At 48.1% G+C, this 21,995-nt stretch overlaps 1 protein-coding gene and 1 long non-coding RNA gene across 4 annotated transcripts in view; one reads left to right on the forward strand and one right to left on the reverse strand.

The window, feature by feature from the left end:
• The window catches only part of LOC132418592 (uncharacterized), a 97,923-nt gene extending 87,116 nt beyond the window's left edge, over nucleotides 1–10,807 (forward strand). For all 3 annotated transcript variants that reach the window (XR_009518026.1, XR_009518024.1, XR_009518027.1), the window contains exons 8-9: nucleotides 9,863–9,979; nucleotides 10,210–10,807. This is a non-coding gene — a long non-coding RNA (uncharacterized lncRNA). The remainder of the gene's footprint in view (nucleotides 1–9,862; nucleotides 9,980–10,209) is intronic.
• NHS (NHS actin remodeling regulator) overlaps nucleotides 1–21,995 on the reverse strand; it is a 349,654-nt gene that overhangs the window by 85,866 nt on the left and 241,793 nt on the right. The window lies entirely within an intron of this gene.

Consider the following 21,995-nt stretch of genomic DNA (forward strand, 5'->3'; position numbering starts at 1 on the left):
AATAATCAGGTGGGAGAGCGCTTAGGCACAATTGTTAACCATATAATCAATGTCATGGATCACCCATCCCCTAAAAAACATAACTTTGGGGGAAGTTGTGAGGGGTAGAGCAAGGAGGGGAAGAAATCACTGAGGCACCAGACTTACATTATGTTTGCTCGTTTTCTCATATTGTTGCTTAAGTACTTGTCATCTCTTCCCAACTGGAAGAGTTTGGGGAAGGCCCATGCTGTGTGTCCTGCTTCTGTGTGTGCTCACAGTGGCCCAGTCCGTAGCAGGAAGTAACGTGGTCTACAAGCCTCCTATCTTGGGTCAGGTCTCCTGGAAGCAGACTTTGAGATAGACATCGGTGTGTGGGAAGCTTACTAGCAAATGCTCTTCAGGTCAAGACCTATGGAGGGAATTAAGCAGGACTGGGCAGAGAGAGAAGTTGGGCTGTGATACCGTCACAACAGAGGGTCAGCCAGCCCCATTGGGGGAGCTCTGGAGCTGGGATAGCTCTGCAGAATTGTCCTGAATTGCAGCGTGACCAGTCATTGGATGTGCGCTGACCTGGGAAGGGCTGTGACCTTGGGCAAGGTGGCTCTCTTCAAGGACAATTCCCAAAGAGGGACTTGGCTGTGAGGCGTCAGCCACCAGTGCCCAGCTCTGACGAATGAGTGCTTGGGGAGCAAGCGCTTGAGTCCTGATGAGGAAGGGCGATACAGGTGGTGCATCAAAGTAGCCACTGCACCTCCACTGGCTACAGTGACTCAAGGGCCTGGGGAAGATGATCCGAAATGGAACCCTGACAGATCGAACCCACTAGCCCATTCGTACAGGAGAGCAGCTCTCCACCCTGTTGCGCATGCTAAGTCACCTCAGAATGTGTGACTTGCTGGGAAAGAGGAGGTCTTGTCCCCTGATCCAACTGGCATGCTCCCGACTTGAGGGTGGGTACTGATACTTTAAAAAAAATCAATAGCTCCGAGACACAGTCTGCAAGGGGCCAGAGAGCAGAAGTCACACACTTCAGTGCCCTTTGCTTTGGGGCAGTCACATCTGCAGCCTCACTGCTTCCATGGTCGTAAGTGGTTCATTAGTTTGGGGATGGAGAAAGCGCCAGGCATATATAACTGTCTTTCTCCATTGGGGTAAAAGTAATAGATGTATTTAACCTACATTTCCATGTACAGTCAGCTTCTCCTGAGACCTCTGGGAATGCTCAAATCTGTAAATACAGAAGCTTCAGAGTTCACCGCTGTGCTAGGTCGTCTGTTTCCACCCGTCCTGGTATTCACGCCCTTGGTTAATTCCCTGCCCTGGAGTCGGGCTGGTCCTGTGACTTGTGTCATCCTGTTGGTAAAACAAGTCACAGGCCCAGCCTTGAGAAGGCCTGGAAGCTTCTGCCTTTGCGCTCTTGGGGACCCTAAGCCACTAGGTAAGAAGTCCAGCTTCTGGACTTCTGGCAAGGCCACTTGGACAGGCCCTGAGACTACTACACAGAAAGAGAGACAGGAGCACAGCCAACCCAGCGTCCCAGCGGAGCCTAGCCCCCAGGCGACATAGCAACTGACTGGCCACCGGCAAGACTGTCACAAGAACTGCCCAGTGAGCGCCTCCGACACTGCAGGATCTTGGGCCAGCCGATCGGCTGTTGTTTCTTAAGCCATTAAGTTTCGGGGTGGATTCGTACACAACAACAGATAGACAAAACAACCCTAACTAGCAATTACCTCGAGTCAAAGGGCTATGCTGGCCTCGCCCCACCCCTATCAAGTCAACTGCCTTTTAAGGTTGAACTGAAGAGTCCTTCCTCATTTGATGGCCGCTTTTCACAAGGAAACCAACATTTTTATTACATCATAATAGTTACCGCCTACCCAGTGATGAATAGACCAAAAAATTTTGAAGGAGAAAAAAAATCCTCACTAGGCTGTCGGCGCCGGAGGTCAGGGATTGGGCTCTCTCACTAGCTATGTAGCTTAATCCTGTGTATCGTTTTCATATGCTGGGGGCTCAAATTCATGCCTCAGTAAGTTTACAAATGGCTCCCTGTCATGGACCTCCAAGGTCATTCACTAAGAGAAGAAACTCAGAATATTAAATCCTGAGATTCAGGGTCAGTGTTGACTGGACACGCTAGAGAGGGCTGGACACGGAGCCCACCAGGTCAGAGATGGAGCGTAGCAAGATGATCCAGGGCTGGCTTCTGGAGCCAGATCACCTGGGATCAAATCCCAGATCTGTCACTTGTTGGCTGTAAAACCCTGGGCAAGTTACTTAACTTCTCTGTGCCTCAGCACCCTTATCTATAAAGTTGGGATAATAACAGTCCCTCCCTCGCAGGGTTACTGTGAGGATTAAGTGAGTTAATGTATGTACAGGGCATAGACCAGTGCCTGGCTCTTCTGAGCCTAACTCTAAGTGGTTCTGCAGTAAAAACAAAAAACAAAAAACAAAACAAAACAGAAAAAGAAACCAAAAAACCCCCAAAAAACAAAAACTCACATGGACCTTAAGTAATACAAATAGCTGTTTTTAGTGACTATACAAGATGAAAGCTATCTAGGGACTGTATATCAGCTTTCTGAAACTATATCCCGTATAACTTTTCATAAGAGGGCAGAGTGAACAGAGCATGGCAGAAGGAGCACTGAGCCAAGAGATGGAGACCTACATTCTAACTGCAGCCCTGCCATAAACTAGCTGTGTCACATTGGGCAAGTGATCTATAACATGGGGGATAATACAATGACCTTGCCTAAAGAGGCTAGACCAGATGGTCCCTCTAGGAACCTTTTATGTCTCAATACCTTTCCAAATCCTGAGACAGGAAAGGGCAAGTGGAATGACGACCGTTTTAAAGATGGAGACACGTATTTGGCCACGTGACTTGCCCAGAGCCAAATCCACTCCCAAAGGAGAGCAAAACAGGGGCATCTTCCGTGCCACAGAGCTTATTGCTGCGGCACAGACTACATTTCCCAGCTTCCCTTGCAGTTTGATGTGGCCATGGCCAGTGGAATGTGGGTGGTGATGAGGTGTGCTACTTCCAGTCCTCCTACCGTGCTCTCTCTTTCCCCTTCTGCTGGCTAGATACAAAGGAACCCAGGAGGGACTCCAAGGCCCTAGGGGATAGCAGAGCTGCAAGAGGGCATGAGACCAGGTTCCTTGTCATCACAAGCCAAAAGTTGATTAGACTTTATATGATTAAAAAAAGAAACACTGCATTGTGTTAACATCCTGAGATCTGGGACTTACTTGTCACAGTATAACCTAATCCACACACTCAGTGCGAGTCTCTAGTTAATGGCTGATTCAGGTTCTGAGCTTCAAGAGGAAGCAGCCTTTTTCTGTTTAAGTGCAAGAGATCACTGACATCTTATTTGTAGAGGCAGAGCCAAGACAATGAAGTCTTTAGGAAATCTGAATCCCAACTCATGGCCCTCCCACGGGCCCTTCTCAGGGTGCCAAAGAGTTAGCCACTGTCGCACTGGGCCTTTTGGCTACACTGAATCATCAGTAATCTTGCATCTTCTGTAGGGAACACAAAGATGAGGGGCATTTTAAAGATAAACCAGCAAATGTTCTCAAGCCTCTAAGAGAAGACTAATCAGGAACGATGAGAGGATTTAGCAGAGGTGCTTTCTTTCCCAGTCTCTTCCTTCTCCCAAATCAAACTCTACCTTAATATTGTCCTGATGATTATATTTCTGACCTACCTACAGAAAATAAAGGTAAAATTTTAAAATCAAAATTCACTTTGAGAGAATCACCCAGTAGGTTCCGTCTTGAATAGCGAACTGATGGTGGTAATTTACACCTTCCCTCTTAAATTCCCATACTCTTTAGTTTATTTCTTTCATGGTTAAAAAGTTAGGCATTTACATTTTTTCAGCCATTACCAATGCATTTTTGCAAAAAAAAAAAAAATTCCTATCATTCAACCAGATCAAGAACAGATGGGGCCTGTTTTCTTCAAGCTGGACTTTGCCATCTTTGCTGCCAAAGAAAAGGCGAACATGGGGGAAATTAAGGCTTTTGAAAATAAATAACGGGAGAGCCCTGGCAGGCTCAAGGGATCCAGAACCCGCAGGAAGAGATCTGAGCTTCCCACCATCCACTAGGATCACTGAAGTCCTCAGTCCCTTCCTGTCTCCCTTCCATGTGGTACCTTCCCCATCAGCTGGGGCTGGTCCCCTTCAGACAGACTGGGTACCTCTCAATTTCCAAGAAGAGATTCCTCACTCAACTGTCCAGGGATTTCCATCTGGAAAAGAAAGAGGGGCACCCCAGCTCCTATCTGCACCCAGGAAGCTGGCATGATTTAAGCACCACCTGGACCCTTTGGTCTCTGTGTATTCTGGGCCAAACTCCACTGCGGGGAGTGGCCTCCTGGCCCCTAGGCACAGAGGAGGAAGCCTCACATATGGCTAGGCAGAACTCAGAGGGAACGTAAAGCTGCAGATACCCATGGCTGGGGGCTGGGGAGGGGTCTCTGTCTGGACTCCCATCCCCCAATCTTGCAGCCCAGTTGCTTAGGACCTCACACAGGGATGGATGGGCTGCTGCTCTCTCACACAGATCAGCTTCCTAGCATCCCCACCCTGTCCTGAGACTGGTGGCTGAACTGCTCTGAAGGATGTGTGCACCTGGTCACAGGCTGTCTGGGGGCCCAGTGTGGCTCACCCTCACGCAGCTGGGAAGGGAGACCCCATCCTTGTAATAGTGGGGTCAAGCTAAGCTGCATCTCCAGCCGCAGGGTATTTTTAGACGCTGTTATCTTTGTCTTGCTCACAAGCAGCTGTGAAAAACAAAGTGGTGACCAGGAGGCACGAAACTATAAAATAAAAACCTCATAAAGCAAGAGCTCCCAAACTCAAGAGCAGAGCACACTATGGCTAAAACGCTGCGCACCATCATGGCGGGCCTGCTTAATCTTCCCCTGAGGGGGCACCAGGTGGGGCTTTGCTCTTTTACTGTCCACCCATTCCGGGCCTGGCAGGCCCTGGGCAGGTCCAGCTTTGGCCCACCGGCCGGCAGGGCTAGTCAGCCAGCAGCCCTACTCACGCCCACAGACGGTGACCCAGGTGGACAGGTGTGCCAAGGGAGCAGGCTTGACGGGGTTAACACTGCCACAGAAGGAAAAGCTCCAGCTCTCTCGCCTCTCTTTTCCAGCTCATCCTTAACAGTCCATTTGCCTTACAGCATCACAGCCAGCTCCATGACAGTGAAACCCCCGCACAGGCAGAATGTCACCCAACACCAAGTGGCAGGGCAGGAAAACAGGATGGGGCACCAAGAGGTATCCCCCAACTTCTCCCGAGCCCTCAGAGCCCTTGGAAGGCCGAGCCTCAGGGTGCCCTCCCACTTAACAGTGCCTTCGAGTCCCTTCGCCACCAGACCAGGCAACCCCTGCAGCCCCCTCTACCCAGCTAGTAAAGGCCCTGGCAGCGGCGTGTAAGAGTGCCGCCCCTCCCCCAAACCCGGGCTGGGGGGTGGGGAGGAGGCGGCAAACTTCAAAACTGCAGCTGCGATATGCTTCAAAAAAAAAAAAAAAAAAAGAAAGAAAGAAAGACCCCTGAAAGCCAGAGAAGCTCCCCTCCTCCCTTGGAGCTATGTGCGGTCCACCTTGACCGCCCGCTCATCCTCACTCTTCTCTGCCAAGGGAACCCGGCTCTCAGACCTCGGCCGGGGTTATTTCCTCAGGCTAGCGCGCGGCGGGGCTGTGGCTCTTGCTTCCTCCGTTCCCTAAGTTCACCCACCACCCAGAGGTGTGAAAAATTAGTTAAAAATGATGTCACCTACCCATACCCCCTCCCCCCCACGCTGGTCCCATCTCAAACACACCCGCGTGGCCTGGGCTGTGAGTCGCAGAGCATCCCGGGGGGTTGCGGTGGGGCGCCGCGCCGAGGCTAGCCTCCCCGGGTGCCCGCTCAGGCTCAGGCTCGGGCTCGGCCCTGGGAAGCCCGCCGGCGCATCGTTCCCCCGCTGCAGAAATCCTACCGCCCGTGCGCCCTGGGCGCGCCGCCGGGCCCCGCGCCGGCTCCCCAGGAATGCGGCCGTCAGGTGAGGTAGGCATGCGTGCCGGCTCCGCAGCGAAGCAGCAGCTGGCTGGGGCGCGGGGCTCGCGATCTGCCTCTTCTCCCTCTCCCCGCAAAGGAGAGGCCTCTCGGGGGCTTTTCAGCGCCTCGTTGCGTTAGGACCGCATTCCCCCTTCCTTTTCCTTTTTATATTAGTTTCTGCTTCAGATGCAAAAAGGGAGATCGCAGGAGTCCATGCCCAGCTCCAGCCAAACTCGGTCCACAGGCTGAGAGAGAATTATGAATGGATGCTGCCTTCTGATGAGGAAGTCGACTGGGGAGGTCTCTGCGCACGGCGCACTCCATCAAAGCCCGGGCATTGGCCCCTCCACTGCTTCAATGCTGCAGGCAGAGACACCTAATTGACCACTGGGAAATCAGGTGCCTGGAGACCTGGGCGGGACGTAGCCCCAGGGCCACGCTGGGATCGAGCGCCTTGCCTGTGTAGACAGCTTCGATTTACAGCCCAGTGAATGGAGGGGACTGCGGCAGCCAAACCTCCCGGGCAGCAGGCACGGCTGCACCAACGCTCTGCAGACAGCCGCCCAGCTCTGTGAGCATCTCCTGGCTCCACTGGGCTAAAGGGAACCTGCTAAAAATAATCCGTCCCCTGCTGCCAGCCGCAGTGAGCTGCAGGACTCAGACCCCAGCCCCAAACTCGGTGGCGCGCGGGAGCCGGCCACAACGCGGGCCCTGTGCACTGAGACAAGCGGGGGGCTGCGGAGGATCCCGGATCCGGATTTCTGGTACCTGTGCGTTTCCTTCTCCGGTAGCGCGACCGCTGGTGCTGCGCGTTACCCATGCCCAGAGTGGCGGCGGGCTCGGCACATCACCATCAGGCTGGACCGACCGCGGCTGCTCAACACCGCACCCCCGTGGCTCCCTTCTCACCTCCCGGCTCCCTGGTCTCTGGCCAACAGCAGAGGAATCAGAGACGCCAATCGTGCCAACTCCTCCAGCCGGGGCAAGAGGGAGGACAGAGACTGGCGTGGAGCATGTGCCCACGCGCGTAACAGGATTAGAGCGGCCCGAATATTGTAACATTGCGTCCCCTCCCCCTAGTCATCTCCGAAACCTCGCAGCCTAGACACAAGTCACCCTGCCCAGGCTTAAAAACACTGCAAAGACAGTGCCTTCCCAGCGACGTGCTAATCTCCAGGGAAGGGTAATTCAACCAGCTCTGAGGATGAACCAGGGTTAAAAGCCATGGCAGTGTGTGCCCATGCCTTAGGCTGGCAGGTTCTCTATGTAACAACCACATGCAGAAGACAGAAAGCCATTTAGGGCCACGTAAAACACAACACTTACGGGATATATCCTAATATATAACAAGGGAAAAACCAGTGAATGAAATTATCCAAAATGTGCCTTGTGGGAGGCAGTTTTCGGTAATTTGTCTTGATGCCTTGGAAACCCATTTAGGGAAAACTTGACTATTTTTTGACCAGGATACCTATCTTCAAATAGGGAGACTTATGCCCTGGGCAGATTTGCATGCCAGAGCAGTACTGCGTCCACGAGGCCCCTGACTCTTCCATAATTCACAAATTGTGGTGAAACACTCGACTTGCCAAGGTCACAAGAAATCACAGGGTTTGCGCAAGCACTGGTAGAGAGTACTTCCTAATTGGCATTACTACGAATTATGACTGTGGTCACATAAAGTACCACATGCAACCCAAGTTAGTCTGGGTTGGCTGCTCTCCTCTGACCCCACTCACACCAACCTCCTCAGACGGCTGCCAGCCTCCAGCAGAGACTAGAGAAGGTGGCTGGAGTCCCCCCTGGAAGACAGAGCGCGGCTAGGTCAGGAAGGATGAAGTGGGAGGAGGTGGCACTGTCACTCCCCCAGTGAGGCTGAGAAGAGTCATGAACCCCAAAGTTTAAGGGGTGGGTAGGCAAGGGAAAAGAGCCCACCAGAGACAGAGAGAGAGAGAGGAGTCAGAGACAGACCAGGAGGGAGGGAGGGCCCCCTCTTAGAAACCGAGGGACCAAAGGGTTTCACGAAGGCGGCATGATCAAGAATGCCAGACGTCACTGAGGGGGCAGTGGGGGCAGTACCCACCGCTCCTTCGTCTCCAGGAGGCCTAGTGGAGTGGCCACGGGGGTGTGTGGGGTGGGCGGGGAGGCCAGTCAGAGCTGCTGAAAAGAAAAGGGAAGGCTTTCCCTTAGACTTGCTCATCAAAGGACCAGCAGCACCCGGGAGCCCGTTAAAGGTACAGAGAGCTCCGGGACAGACTCCACTGGGGCACGGGGAGCCCCGCCATGTGTGGACTCAAACCGCTCAGGCCCTGAAATGAGAGCTTATGTTCAGACAAGCAAAATGGCCCCCCTCTACAGCGATCCCTGCAAGATCGTGGGGAGCTGGTGGCCAAATTACTAATCACACATCCCAAGGAGATGAACCGCGTTGCTCCGGGTTTTCAGGGCTGCTCTATCAAGGGAGAGCCTTGGCAGTGAGGCCTGCAGAACTCTATTAAGTGATGAAAATGGCCATCCGTGTCTTGCCCTTCGCAGTGATCTTTACAATTATGAGGTTGTTGTTAACGGTGGTGATGAAAATAATGATATAACTAGATTACTTACATCTGGATAAGGTTTTAGCAAGTCCCGTGGTATAGAGAAAAAAAAAAAGAGAGAGAAAAAAAACCCAAAACAACCCTGGACTTTGGTCCCAGAAAGACCTGTGTTTGAATCCTAGCTCCTCCACTCTCAGCAGTATGGCCTTTGGAAAATCATTTGACTTCCCTGAACCTTGGTTTCCTCACTTGTAAAATGCAAAGAGGAATGCCTAATTTACAGGGTTGTTAGAAAGAGGAAATAAAATGATAGATACAAAGCTCCATGATGGTGCCTGACACATAATAAAAGCCCAGTGAAGGTAGTTCCTTCCTTGAGACCTTCCCGCACATGCTCATATTGGAGTTTTTCTGAGTTCCCTACCCCCTTCATGGTGGTTAGGGTCCCTGTTGCTTCCTATGGTTTGAGGGTCCAAAAAGAAGTACGTATTGAACGTCTCTTAGATGCCAGCTACTGTGCTGGGTTCTGGCGGGGAAAGAGCAGACTCTGGGCCCTTCTGGAGCTGGCATTCAAAGGGCGGAGTTTACGTCCCAGCCCATGTGGGTGTCCTGCTTGTTTTTTCTGTCAGCCAAGGGTACCAGGTCTCAGGAGGAAAAGAACTGCAAATGTGTCCTCCCTTTAGGACAGTGATGGTCTAGAGCAGGGATCAGCAAACTCCTTCTGTAAAGGGCCAGGTAATAAATATTTCAGGCTCTGAAAGCCACGTGGTCTCTGCTGCCATGACTCCACCCTGCTGTTATAGCTCAAAAGGCATAAATGAATGGATGTGGCTGTGTTCCAATAAAATTTTATGCACAGAACAGACGGGGGGTGGGGGGTGTGGGGGGGGATTTGGCCTGAGGGCCCTAGTTTGCCAGCCTCTGATCCTTCAGTGTGACTTAGGACAGGACTATTCCCTTTCACTGGTATTACCAGGAAGTGTCTAAGTCTACATAGGTGATTTTCCATACAATTCAAGTTTATCCAACCAAGAGCAGTTTACTGAAGCTCCTTGTTGTGTTAGAGCATATTTTATACTTTCCCCGGAAAAGACCGGCTAGTTTGTTGTTCAGCAAACTGTCTCCGCCTTTCTCCTCCAGCCAGCCTCCCTCGCAGACAGGCGCAGCCATGTAACTGTGTGCTAGCCAGGGGGATGTGGGAGAGGGCTGTGTGCCTCCAGGTCTGGCCCAGAAGAGCTCCTGCCCGTTCCTACACACACTCCCTTCTCTCCCCCGCAGGAGGAACACAGAGGCTCTACAGGGTGGAGAAACCCCAAGATGGAAGGCGCCTGGGTACCAAATGACTGCATGCCGACCTGCATTAGACTGCAGTGTGAGAACGAAGCCACTGAAATGGTGGGGGTTGATTACCAGAATTAGCCTACCTTGAACAATTCACTTTCCTATCTCTTTAATCAGATGATACAAAACACAATTGAATGCTTTGCTGATTACTTAGGATCTTTATTAAGAAGGCTTATTATTGGTCTCTATGGTAACACATTTCAAAGACTCCTTTTTGGATTTCCAAGCTCTTTCCCTCATGTTTAGTCCCCACTGTCATTCCTCTCTCACCCTTCTTCTAGGTCCTTCCCCATAGTTTGAATCCACGGTGGGCTGAGGAAAACAGACACCATGGCTGGGTAACATCTGCCCATTGAAGAAGAGTTACTAGTGGTCTGACCGAGAACCTAAATGAGAAGCGCGGGCTCGCCGACAACCATTTGCAGCCTTGGGAAACTCCTTGCACTTACTTTCAGGCTTAGCGCTGTGTTCCAGAGAGCTGAAGTTACTGGAAGCTCAGCATCTCTGAAAAGAGTGGGGCATTTTGGTATTGTCTAGCCTACAAGTTTTCAAAGCTTTAATTCTCCTACTAGTCATCTTGGGGGAATCTACAATAAAGGTTCTAATTCTGTCCCTTGACATGCATGGGCTATTCAACTTTCAAAATACTGTCACTTCCTGATTTTCTACACATAGAGGATACCCCTCATATGCCCCAAATCTGTTTTTTTGTTTTTTGTTTTTTTTGCGGTGCGCGGGCCTCTCACCGCAGCGGCCTCTCCTGTTGCGGAGCACAGGCTCCGGATGCGCAGGCTCAGCGGCCATGGCTCACGGCCCCAGCCGCTCCGCGGCACGTGGGATCCTCCCGGACCGGGGCACGAACCCGTGTCCCCTGCATCGGCAGGTGGACTCTCAACCACTGCACCACCAGGGAAGCCCCCAAATCTGTTTTAAACTCGCCTTTCCTGCTTAATTATTTTGTTGACACCTATATTATAGGAGCTGGAAGAATCGACTGGAAAAGGCTAAACAATTTTATTCCTGTTCCAGACGTGGTATATTATCTTTATATCTTGGGACAATTTAGCAAGGAAACCCAGCTGTGCTTTAGACCTGGTCTTTGGGTTATTCTGATCGGTGGGGCTGCGGTCCTCTCCCAGCATGAGATGGGCAGCAGGAAACACATTGGTGGGGCACATCACGGGGAGAGATCTGGGGAGAGGCCTACAGACTCCACATACCCTGACAGTCTGATTTCACTATTTTATTGAAAGAACCAAGATGACCGTATGTAAGTGATCCTTTTGGTCTGTTTCTTCATCTAGAGAACAAGGAGGGTGGAGATGACCTGGGAGGTTTTCGCTAGGTCTCTCACGCTGGAAGCCTATTGTTCCATGAAACCTGGAACCAGCACCACCTTCTGAAATGATTCCTCATCGTCAGTTCTTATTTCTTCTTGCCATTTCTGCTGATCATCCAGAACTGACCACCCTACGCGTACATTTCAGCATCTGCAAGGGCAATAATATGTTCTGGCATCTGCCCAGCCTGGGTAACCTTTTTGCCCCAGGCTGACCTTGTTGGTGACCTTGGGGATCCCAATTCCAGCTCCACTCTCCAGGATACACACCCTCTCCGTATGTTTCCCTAAGGTGGCTTCTCCGCTTTACTCTCTTTGGCTCCAATGCTAGAAACCCAGTTTGGCCGCCAAAGTTTATTTCCCTGGAGCAAGCTGGATGCCCCTGCATAGCTATGGCTGTGGCGGAGCCTTACTCCTGATCTCTCCTATTAGCAGCGTCGCTACTGCTGCCCCCGCCCACTGCTCCCAGGAGACCCCGCGACTTCCACAAGAAATCACTGCTATAAAGTGGCTCACTCGTTCGTAAGGAACTATGTGTGTATTCATATATATTTTATATCGTAACAAATGTGAATTAATTTCAGGGGCCCAACTACCCAAGCTAGTATCTATATGGCTGCCTGTACAACATTTCTCTCTCAAAATTCTCAAAACCATCTGGCATCAACTACTGTATTGTGACCTGTTAAAATAAGTAACAGCTGTGATAATCCCTCTCGATTTATGGCAAGCTATAAAGCTTTGCATATACTGGCAGTGCATATAAGATAATAAATAAATCCATTATCATTCTGTGCTGTCTTGATGGGAATTATGATGATTTAGCCAAAATGGAGCCCCATGGAGTGCATCAGAGAAGCACGGGTTTTGCCCAGTCTGGCCTGCTTTAAGCCCCCAAAGACCAACCTCACTATTTAGAGCTCCTAGATGTTTGCAAACTTTATCCAATGTAGATGCATCCTTTCTGAGAGAACATCATTCCCATCATCATTTCAAAGCCTTCTTTCCTGATGGTGAGTTTCCAGAATTCCTCAGCATAGCCAGACCATCAAGAAAACCAACCTATGTACAATTCAAAAATGTGAAATAATTTGTAGCGCCAAAACTAAGAATTGGCTTGGAATTGTTAGCTGTAAGCTTATGTTTACAAATACTGCCAAGATCACAGGTTGAAAAATACTATAGCACGGTCATCTCTCTAAAATAGACAGTATGTGGAAAAAGAAAAACTGGTAGCTGGCAGAGAAAGCAACTGGGCAGCTTTGATTCTAAGTAGAAGTTACTACGTCCACTGCACATGAATTTCAAAAACTTAAGGGGATGGGGAAGGAAACTAGCATGAAATGGCGCTTTACTGTGTACTGGGTGTTACACCATAATCTCATTTAATCCTCACAACAGCCCTGTGCCTTAGGTATTACCAGTCCTGTTTCATGGTTGAGGAAGTTGATGCTTAGAGAGGTTAAGTAACTTGGCCGAGGCCATCCGGCTAAAAGTTGGGGAGCTGGAGTTTGAACTTGGATCTGTCGGATTCCAAGATTCATGCTCTTTCCACCTCACCACACTGCCTTCTGGATAGCTGTTCACAATCCTTGAACACTATGACCCACATGGTAGATAGTATTTACATGGATGACTCGTTGTCATGGCCACGGGCAATTCCTACCCCTTCTGTCCCACTTACAAAGTCTATCTGAATGCAGGTGAGAGTTACCTTATTAGTGGAAGAACGCTGAACGCATATATATGGAATCCAAACCCATTTTCATTTATATATTTTAAAAATTGCAAATCAGGGTGCTTGGTTATCATATCGATTTCAAAAAAGAGCTACAGTACTTTTCAGCTCTTCGTGGAATCTATTTCTCCACCCTGAATCTGAGCAGGCCTGGTGACTTAATTTGGCCAACAAAATGTAGCGGAAGTGACATTGAACCTGTTCGGAGCCTACGCCTCAAGATGCGTTCCAACTTCTACTTCTGCTGATCTTGGTGCCTCCCCAGGCTTACTGCCACGCTGTGAAGAAGGCTGGGCTAGGCTATTCTCTTGGCTGATAAGACACACGGGGCCCACTTTCCCCCTCATTCTGACCCATAGCCTGCTAACCACCAGACATGTGAATGGGGCCACCCTAGGGCATCTAGTGCCAACTGAGTGACTACAGACACACAAGCAAGCCCTGCAGGGCTCAACCAGAAGGACCAGCCATTCAATGTTAAGCCACTAAATACTGGGGTGTTCTGTTACCCAGAAAAGACCAACTGAGGAAGTTCATTAAATTTTTAACCACTTGTCAAAACAGATGCTAAGGGTTGAGAATTGTTCATTTAAGTGCAGATATCAATAAACTAAAACCTCCTTTAAAAAAACGAATTTCTTTTTGGTGGCTCCAAATATCGCCATAGCTCAAAGTCTTCACATCATCTCATTTATTTATCACAGCACTCTCATCCCGTGAAAGTGCCAATTCAGCGACGCTTCCTATGAATAGCCTTCGGTCCCAGAAACCCACCTTCCCCTCCTCAGTCCTGGGCTGGCCAGGCTGATGTTGGGTCGCGTGGTCTGGGGAAAAGACTCGCCAAGGGGAGTGGCCCAGAGCCACCCTCAAGAGTCGATCAGTGGATAGAAGAAAGTGAAGGAGAGAGGATGTGTTCAACCCCAGAACCCCCTCGGGGAAAGAGAGGAGTAACGCCCTGGAACAAGAAGAACTACAGTGTATTAGGGTGTGGTGGCGGTTTTGTAATAGTCAACAACAGCGGTCATGGCCGTCTTCTTAAGAAGAGAGGGTATCCAAAGACACAGGTGGGCAGGGGGAAAGAGATGCGTACCCTTCTCCTTCCCACACACCTGGGAAACTTACAGATGGAGACCCTCAAAAGGAAGAAAAGACTAATTACAAACTAAATTAGGGCCACACTCAACAATCTAAGAAAGGAAGAAATAACGGTTACAACCCAATACCTCAAACGGTAGTCCTCAACCTTGGCTGTACGTTGCAATTTCAACATAGTGAACTCAATTCCTGCACTCTTAATTGCTACATTAATTACTAACTTTATTCAATAGGAAAAACATTCAGCATGTGGAGTTCCTAGCAGTTTCATCAAAAGCCACTTCTTTTGAAGAAAATGCTGGAAAGTAACACGTGAGTTGATTATTCAGCTATCTTCACACGTGGGTGCTTGGGCTTTTTTCTTTTCTAATTTTCTTAGTAAACCTGGGAACCTTTGCACTTTGAATAATTTCTCTTTTCTTTCTCTCGGTGTCCTCTAGTTATACAAACACAAAACATAATTACAGAGGCAGTATTGACGTCTATATACCTATGGTTTTTTCATTTGGTATTTACAGTGCTGAGTGAATGAATTAATTTAGTTTATTTTACTTCTTGGGAAAAAGTGTATGTGATGAAAGGGGGCCCCCGTTAGTTGACTCCGGCAAGGTTTTATAAGGAGCGTCTAAAGGAAAAGGAGAAAGAAAGAAACCTTCTTTGTAGCTCTGTGAAAATATGTTGGTCTGCGCCCTCAATGATTTTTCTACATTTGTGGTTCAACACGTACTAATTATGTTCCCGAAAAGGGGATGTTTTACTGAGAAACTTTATGAATTCAAAAAACAAACGACCCTCTCTATACCAGTGTTTGCAGCTTTTCCCATTTCAGGCTCTGACCCTGCTTCGCAACAGCTTTGCCCAGTTTGAGAACATGGATTCAGGCTCTGGGCTGGGACCTCCGTGAGTTGCCTTCCAGGTGGAATCAGAACTGAAACATCCGGATCAGAGGAAACAGAAGAAGAGTTATTACGTGCCCAATTGGGAGGGAAGGTTTCTTCATTGAAGGATGGGGTCAAGTTGAACAACAGAAAGAGAAGTGACCGGGTGCACCCCCTATGATGTACCAGAAGCTACACTAGAGAAGCCAGCTGGAGTGTGACACAGAGGACAACTGAGGCATAGTTTGGCCTGTTCTTGCAGGGTGTTTCATTTCTACGAAGAGTAACTGATTTCTAAAGAAGGAAGGGTACCAGTGGGAAGTTTCTGAAGAATAATTTCATAATAAATGGATCATGTGTTGAAAGTTGCTTTGCACAGAGGAGCTCCTTTACTCAAATATTTATTAAGGAACTTAAGATTTTTTTAATTGAGTTTTTTTTTTTAAAGGAGAGATAATAGATGCTTCAAGTGTTCACTTGTCTGAACCTGAGAGACACAAGAGTTTTAGGATTATACAGATGCAAATGTCAGTGGGATGCGTAAGAATGAATGTTTCTGGCTTCCTGGGATATACATTACACACCCAAGGTAGCCCAATGACGATGCTGGTAGAACCCGAGAGACCCGAAGGAAGGACCAATCTGAGGTCATCCCTGACCACTCCAGTGATTCTGGATGTCACTTTGTGACTCGGGCTTTAGGCCTCCTTCCCCTTCCCTCAGGCTGTGGGCAGTAAAGCCCCATAAACAGAGGCTTGAATACAGTCAGTCTCCAGCCTCAGAGTGTTCCAGAGTTCATCTCTAAGTTCTTCTTTTTAATTCAAGACAAATTTTCCCATGGAAAAGAAGTGACCAATAGCATTTAGAGTTCCAAGTTTGCCCATCAAGGCTTCTTTCTTCCGCAGTATTGCTGGGGAAATCTGCATTTGCCGTGAACAGGAGTTGAAAACGATACCGGTATCGTGGTAGTGAATAAATGTTAACATAACTCCAGAAGACGGTTTTAAAAATTAATCTCAAATGCCAGTGCCCAACGAAATGCAAGAATAACTAGACAGAATAGTGGGCTGACGGAGACCTTGGGGTCTACAACTGGAGTGTCTTATCTCTTTGAGGATTAATAACACTGGTTCTTTATTAGGCCCAAGATCACTAGAAAGATTCACTCATTCAAGGAAAATTTTTTGAGTCCAAAATCTTATAAATATTATAGCAGAGATGAAAGACCTAGACGCTGCTCTGAAGAAGCTCACAGAACAGCCGACTAGAAAGACACTGCTATACACGCTTTTCAGAGAGACTTACACATACTCCCGAGATACAGTGTGTTGTGTCTGAGGGTTCAGGAAGCCACAGGATAAACGTGGGGAATCTTCCTGGACCACTAGTTCTACTCAATAATTGTTTGGGGGGAGACTGTTTTATATTAAACAATGTAGAGAATAGTGCAGATTTTATAGATGCATACAATTACAAAGAAATCTTAAAGATCTCTGGAAGGCTGCTTTGGGCCATACCCGAGTATCCCCGTCTCCAGCTCCACCTTAGGGGTACTAGTTCATCCTCTGCCTGCCCTTGGAAGCACCACTAAAATATAGGCATGTATAGCCTATGGGCTACGGAAGGGGAGATGTCAAAATCCCCCTGGGCAATTCCAGGAAGGGCTTCCCAAGGAAGGTGATGCTTAAGCCAAGGCTTCCAAACGGACTAGGATGAAACTGGTCACGAAAACATTCTAGGGAGGGGACAGCGTATACCGGCCTGGGGGGGTGTGAGACAGCGTGATGTGATGAGAAAACGCAAACAATTTTGCACGGCTAAAACTCCCGGCTGGTGTAGGGAACTTCAGAGACACATGCATTTTCATTTCAAAGTACTAGAAAGGATGATGAGTCCAGGAGTTCTCTGTTCTAACCAACAGGTAGTGCTGTCAGCACAGAGCAGCTGGGTAGCTATCCAGAGCAAGCGGCCTTGGGAACTCTGGGAAAGCAGATGATGGTACGAAGATGGCCAAGTGTAGAAGGGAGACATTTAAAATCAGAGTTTTGCAACTCCAGGAAGAGCTGTAATCATACCTGCTACTTGTTACTTTGCTCAAAAACTTTGAAGGAGATAAAGTATAATCCCTGCAAACACCTTCACCGGGACGCTGAAGTTAGGACATCAGAGGACAGGCTATCCCCTTTCTCACCACTGAGAAACAACATCTGAACTGCCAACACTTGCAAGCAGCGGTGTGGGAAATCCTGCATTGTAACTCCTTGACCTGCCACCACCTCTAGCACTTGTTAATCTATCACCTTTTATGATTCCAGAAGACATTTACAGCCCTCTCCTAGGAAATGAATATTTGGACAATACGTCACTGATAAACAATGCTGGGTAATAAATATATCAGTTACAGGCCGTCAAGTTAACTAGCTTAGGAACTGAAAGAGAAAATCAAAGGCCTTACCTACTCCACTCTTGTTTTCTGAAGACACGGGACACTACTGGTTCTGTCCCTTGTCTGACACCTCAGCTCACAGTCTCATATTTCGATCGGGGCCACCTCTGCTGATCGGCTTTTGCTCCTTCAAATAAAAACGAAGTTTCCTTCACTTTGGATGACCTAAGCAGAGACTGTAGCGTAAGCCATAGCACATCTTTTAACTCTTAACCTGTATGATAACCTCAAAATATCACTCCCACATTTAGTTCGGAGTCATTATTTTCAAATTCTTACAGGCAGAGTATAACCTGGTGGTAAAAAGCCTGGGCTTTGGAACCAGACAGACTTGCGTCCAAGTCCTGGCTCTGTATCGTCTGAGCTGTAATCGTGGGCAAGTTATGTAAATACCGTAAGCCTCATTTTCCTCATCTAGGGAATGAGCATAGTTGTGCCCGCCCCACAGGGTTGCAATGAGGAGCGAGTGTGACAGAGCAACTTGCATAGCCCTGCTGAGCACACAATAAGGGGTCGTTAAAGGACTTTTAATATTAACATCCTGGATTTCCCCAACCTCTGGGCCCCAAATCTCCTCAGCCCCCAATGACAATGGACAGACCCCTCTCAAAAACATTCTATTAATCATTTATGATGCAAAGTACGTAGCCTTCTATTGTAACTGCTAAACTTTAGAGGAAATAAGTTTCATTGCTTCTTTCCAGAAATACCTTTCCTCTGTGACCCAAGTGAAACCACAGGAGGATAAACAGATTAGAAGAAAAAACATATCGAGTGAATATTTTTTGAAGTTGCTGAAATGAGTTGTTGAAAACAAAGACCCAAGAGAAATGCTAGCATAAGCCATTGGTTTTATATTTATACCTCCACGCAAATATCCACCCACTACTGAAATTATAAACCAGCGTATAAGGTGTTATATTGAGAACTGGAGTAGCGTTAAAAGCATCTGTTGATACTTGGTTGAATCTGCTTTCATTTTGCCAGAGGTGAACTAATATTGACCAAAGTCTGCCAAGATATAAAGATGAGAGTCAAGTCTCAGAAAAAGGGGTAAAATTAGAGGGAAAAGGACCTCTAATAGCCTCCCTTCCCTAGGAAGGACCCTGCAAGGTTTACTCACGACACCATCTCCCGATGGTGATGAGGACGACGACAGCACACAGTTATCCAGCCCTTATCACGTGCCAAGCACTGTGCTCTGTGCTTTATTTTCATTACATCGTTCAGTCTTCACAACAAGCCTGTGAGATTTTGCCAAAGGAACCTCAGCTTAGAGAGCTAAGACCCTGGAATGCTTCTACTGGCCAACAAATTCCTACCAATCCATCAAAGTAAAGCTCACCTCCTTCAGGGAGCCTCCTTCCCTTTCCCTCTTCACCTCCTCCATCCCTCGTTCACTTTCTCTTCAATCATTCTGAAGCTTGGTTTGTTTGTTTGTTTGTTTGTTTTTTAATAGACATGCTTGGACTCGTAGTCATACACCAGTTTGGTTTGAATGCTCTTTCACTGAGTGCTGGTTGTGTCTTTGGATGTAACTACAATACCTTAAAGGTAGGGTGAGTCCTCAGTTTTGCCCCCAATATAGGGCAGGATGTAGGGAGATTCTGTACCTACAGAGTCTGATCCAGGCCTAGACATCTATGAAACTGCAATGGGTTGGATTTTCGCCTTTGACCAAGTTTCAAATTTCATAGTTATTTTCGGCTTGATACCCTGGACCAAGGGGAGAGAAATGTCACCGTGGTACAGAGAGTTCCAGCCACAAGAATGCTGTGGAACAGGATAGGAAGTCATTTTTTATCCTTGAACTCAAAAGCTTCTCTTCTTATATGAATCAAGGGTACATCTTATCTGCCAGTGATTTCTTTCGAGTCCATCAGTGGCTGGGCCGGCCACCCTCCTCTAAAAGGAGACAAAGAGAAGTGGATGTGATTTGGCCGCAAAGCACATTTTTTCCCCAGCAGAAAATGGAGTGACTTTTAGCTTATCTGCTGTCACCTTGTTAATGTGATCATTGTTCTCCAAAATAAAATCTCCTCTTCTTGCCCATGATGTCTTTAGCGTAAAAAGAAAAGCGGCAGCAGCAGCAGCAGCGGCAGCAGCAGAAGCAAGTAAATGCCACGAGGAGAGAGGCAGAAGGGAAAAATAAAAAGGCTAATCAAGAAAAGCTACAAGTCAACTGCTTTTCAAGGAAAAGCATTCAATACACAATTAATCTTAATTCTCCCAGATGGCCATTTTGCTTGCTTTCCAAGGTAGCTGTGGAAAGTACCAGAAACCCGTGGCCCCCATCATCACCTCTGGCTTTCAGAGCAGGAGCTAGAGGCCTGCGTTAGTTGGGATGAGTAATTTATTAACCATTTAAGCCAAGGGCCCTGTGGCCGTTGATGTGTGCCCTTATTTCAGAATTAATCATCCGGCTCTATCTTGCTGGTGAAGGTTTCCAGGGATAAAAACTTAGATGCAAGAGGGATCCTAGCTGCTAAAGGCCAAATGCCATCCATGGCAAGCATAACACAAAGACGAGGTGGTGAGAGAAGAGTGATGTACTCTATCTTTACGAATAAATCAAAACCTCTTCCTCTCTCTGTTGTAGGGGGGGGGCCAGAGGTGAGCAAAGATAACATTCCTGGGAGGCCTCAGTTCGTCAAAGCTGAGGAAACATTTGCATCTTTCCCCTTATTGGTGTTTGACATTTGGCCTCTGCACGCTGAAGAACCAGTCCTGTGGTTCAGATGTGAGAGGATACGGCTGAGATGAATTCCCTTCCACATCTCCTTTCTGCCATTTGGGGAGCCAGTGGTTGTCAACACACTCAAGGTCAGTGACTTACAGCCACATGCAAGGCCAGCATCCCTCAGGAGAGTAGACTTTCTCAGTATCCCTGCTGACCCAAATAGAGGCACCCAGGAGGGAGAGAGCCAGGCTACCCGACAGAGTATTCAGAAGCACAGGTCAGCTTCAGAGAAGACCCAGGGATTCTGCCTTAATCACAGACAAGTAACTTCCACGTAAGTTTACATACAGACGGGTTGTGCAGCATAGAGTGTGGACAGCGGATTACACTTGCTTCTGGCTTTCTGCAGCCTTAGCCCTCCCTGATCTTACCATCTCCTCTACCTTCCCACCCCACCCCCACCCCCACCCCCCGCCGCCTTAGAGAAGGCAAGAATCAATCCCAAGCAAATAGGCTTTGATTTTCTGCAAAATACTGACTCTATAAAAGATGTTTCACTTGGTTTTAGAAACCAGGTACTTCTTTTTCTTAGTTTTGAAGCTCATCAGAGCTCATCCTGTCGTGTTCTCAAAAACAAAACACACAAGCAAACAAAAAACCCCACAAACAAAAATCCACCCAAAACTTGGTACACCTTAACCTATTTACCCCAACGTAGTCAGTTCAAAGGTCCTCTGCGCCACAGGCTACACTTGGCCGGCCATGCCACACCCAACAAGGGAGAGCTGGTCCCTTCCTCCTCTGGCGGGGCCCTGAGGTACCGTGACCAGCCTTTCTCGTGCTCATGGGTCAGTATCCTCCTGACTTGGAAGTCCTCAAGGGCAGAACAGTGTCTCAGTCATGTGTGAGGCCCACAGCCAAGCCTGGTGCCCTGCACAGAGATGCTGCTTCATAAAGTTTAGCTCCCCCGATGCTCGCCTCCTCAAGGCCCTGGCCGTGCCAAGAAGTCAAGGCCCTTACAGAGTGGGCAGTGACCTAGTTGGGCAGCCGGGAAAGAAGCCAGGTCTGGGACAGAGCAGCTCAAATATTCTGCTGAGGAACATTCCGCAAGAGACGGAGACTAAGAAATTTCGGAGGAATTTCTCAATGGTGAATTTCTGTGTTATGCCGAGCTTTTTCCTGGCTTGCCTCAGCGTGCTCAATCCAGTGTAACACTTGGCTGCATGCCCTTCCCTAGGCACACTGTTGGTATTTTCATGTCCCATCTGCTAGTGCCTCTGGAGGACATTAGGATAAGTGGGTTGATCCAGAAAAGATGCCCACTGTCCTGGCCCTCTGCCTAAGACATGCAAATGGAGAGCAGCTTCCCAGCCATGAAGCTTTTGCCTGTGCCAAAGGCATATTATTTTAAATATGATTATTATCCATAGCTACTATGGTTGGAGCAGTTACTAGGTGAGCTCCGCGAAGTCCCTTGCCTGCATTCGTTCATTTCATCCTCATTTAAAGAATATACAAGGCAGATTTTTACCATCTCTATTTTAGAAATCAGGAAGTTGCAATCCTGTAATTTGACCAAAGTCACACAACTGATAAACGGCAGAGTAAGGATTCAAATCCAGATCTGGCAGATACTAAAGCATCCCCACACCATGCTGCCTCTCATCAAACCTAACTATCTAGAGGATGAAACCCTTAACAACGAGCCCACACAGTAAGACCAATGGAAATTACCAAAGCTGTTCTCTGAGGTAAATTTATAGCTATCAATTCTCATATTTATTTCTTAAATTAAGGATTCAACTTAAGAAATAGAAAAGAAGGTTTAAAATCTCAAGGAAGTGGATATAAAACCAGATAAATGAATTAAAAATGGAAAACCCCAATAAAA

The sequence above is a fragment of the Delphinus delphis genome, chromosome X (assembly GCF_949987515.2).
Source record: "Delphinus delphis chromosome X, mDelDel1.2, whole genome shotgun sequence".
Classification (NCBI taxonomy): domain Eukaryota; kingdom Metazoa; phylum Chordata; class Mammalia; order Artiodactyla; family Delphinidae; genus Delphinus; species Delphinus delphis.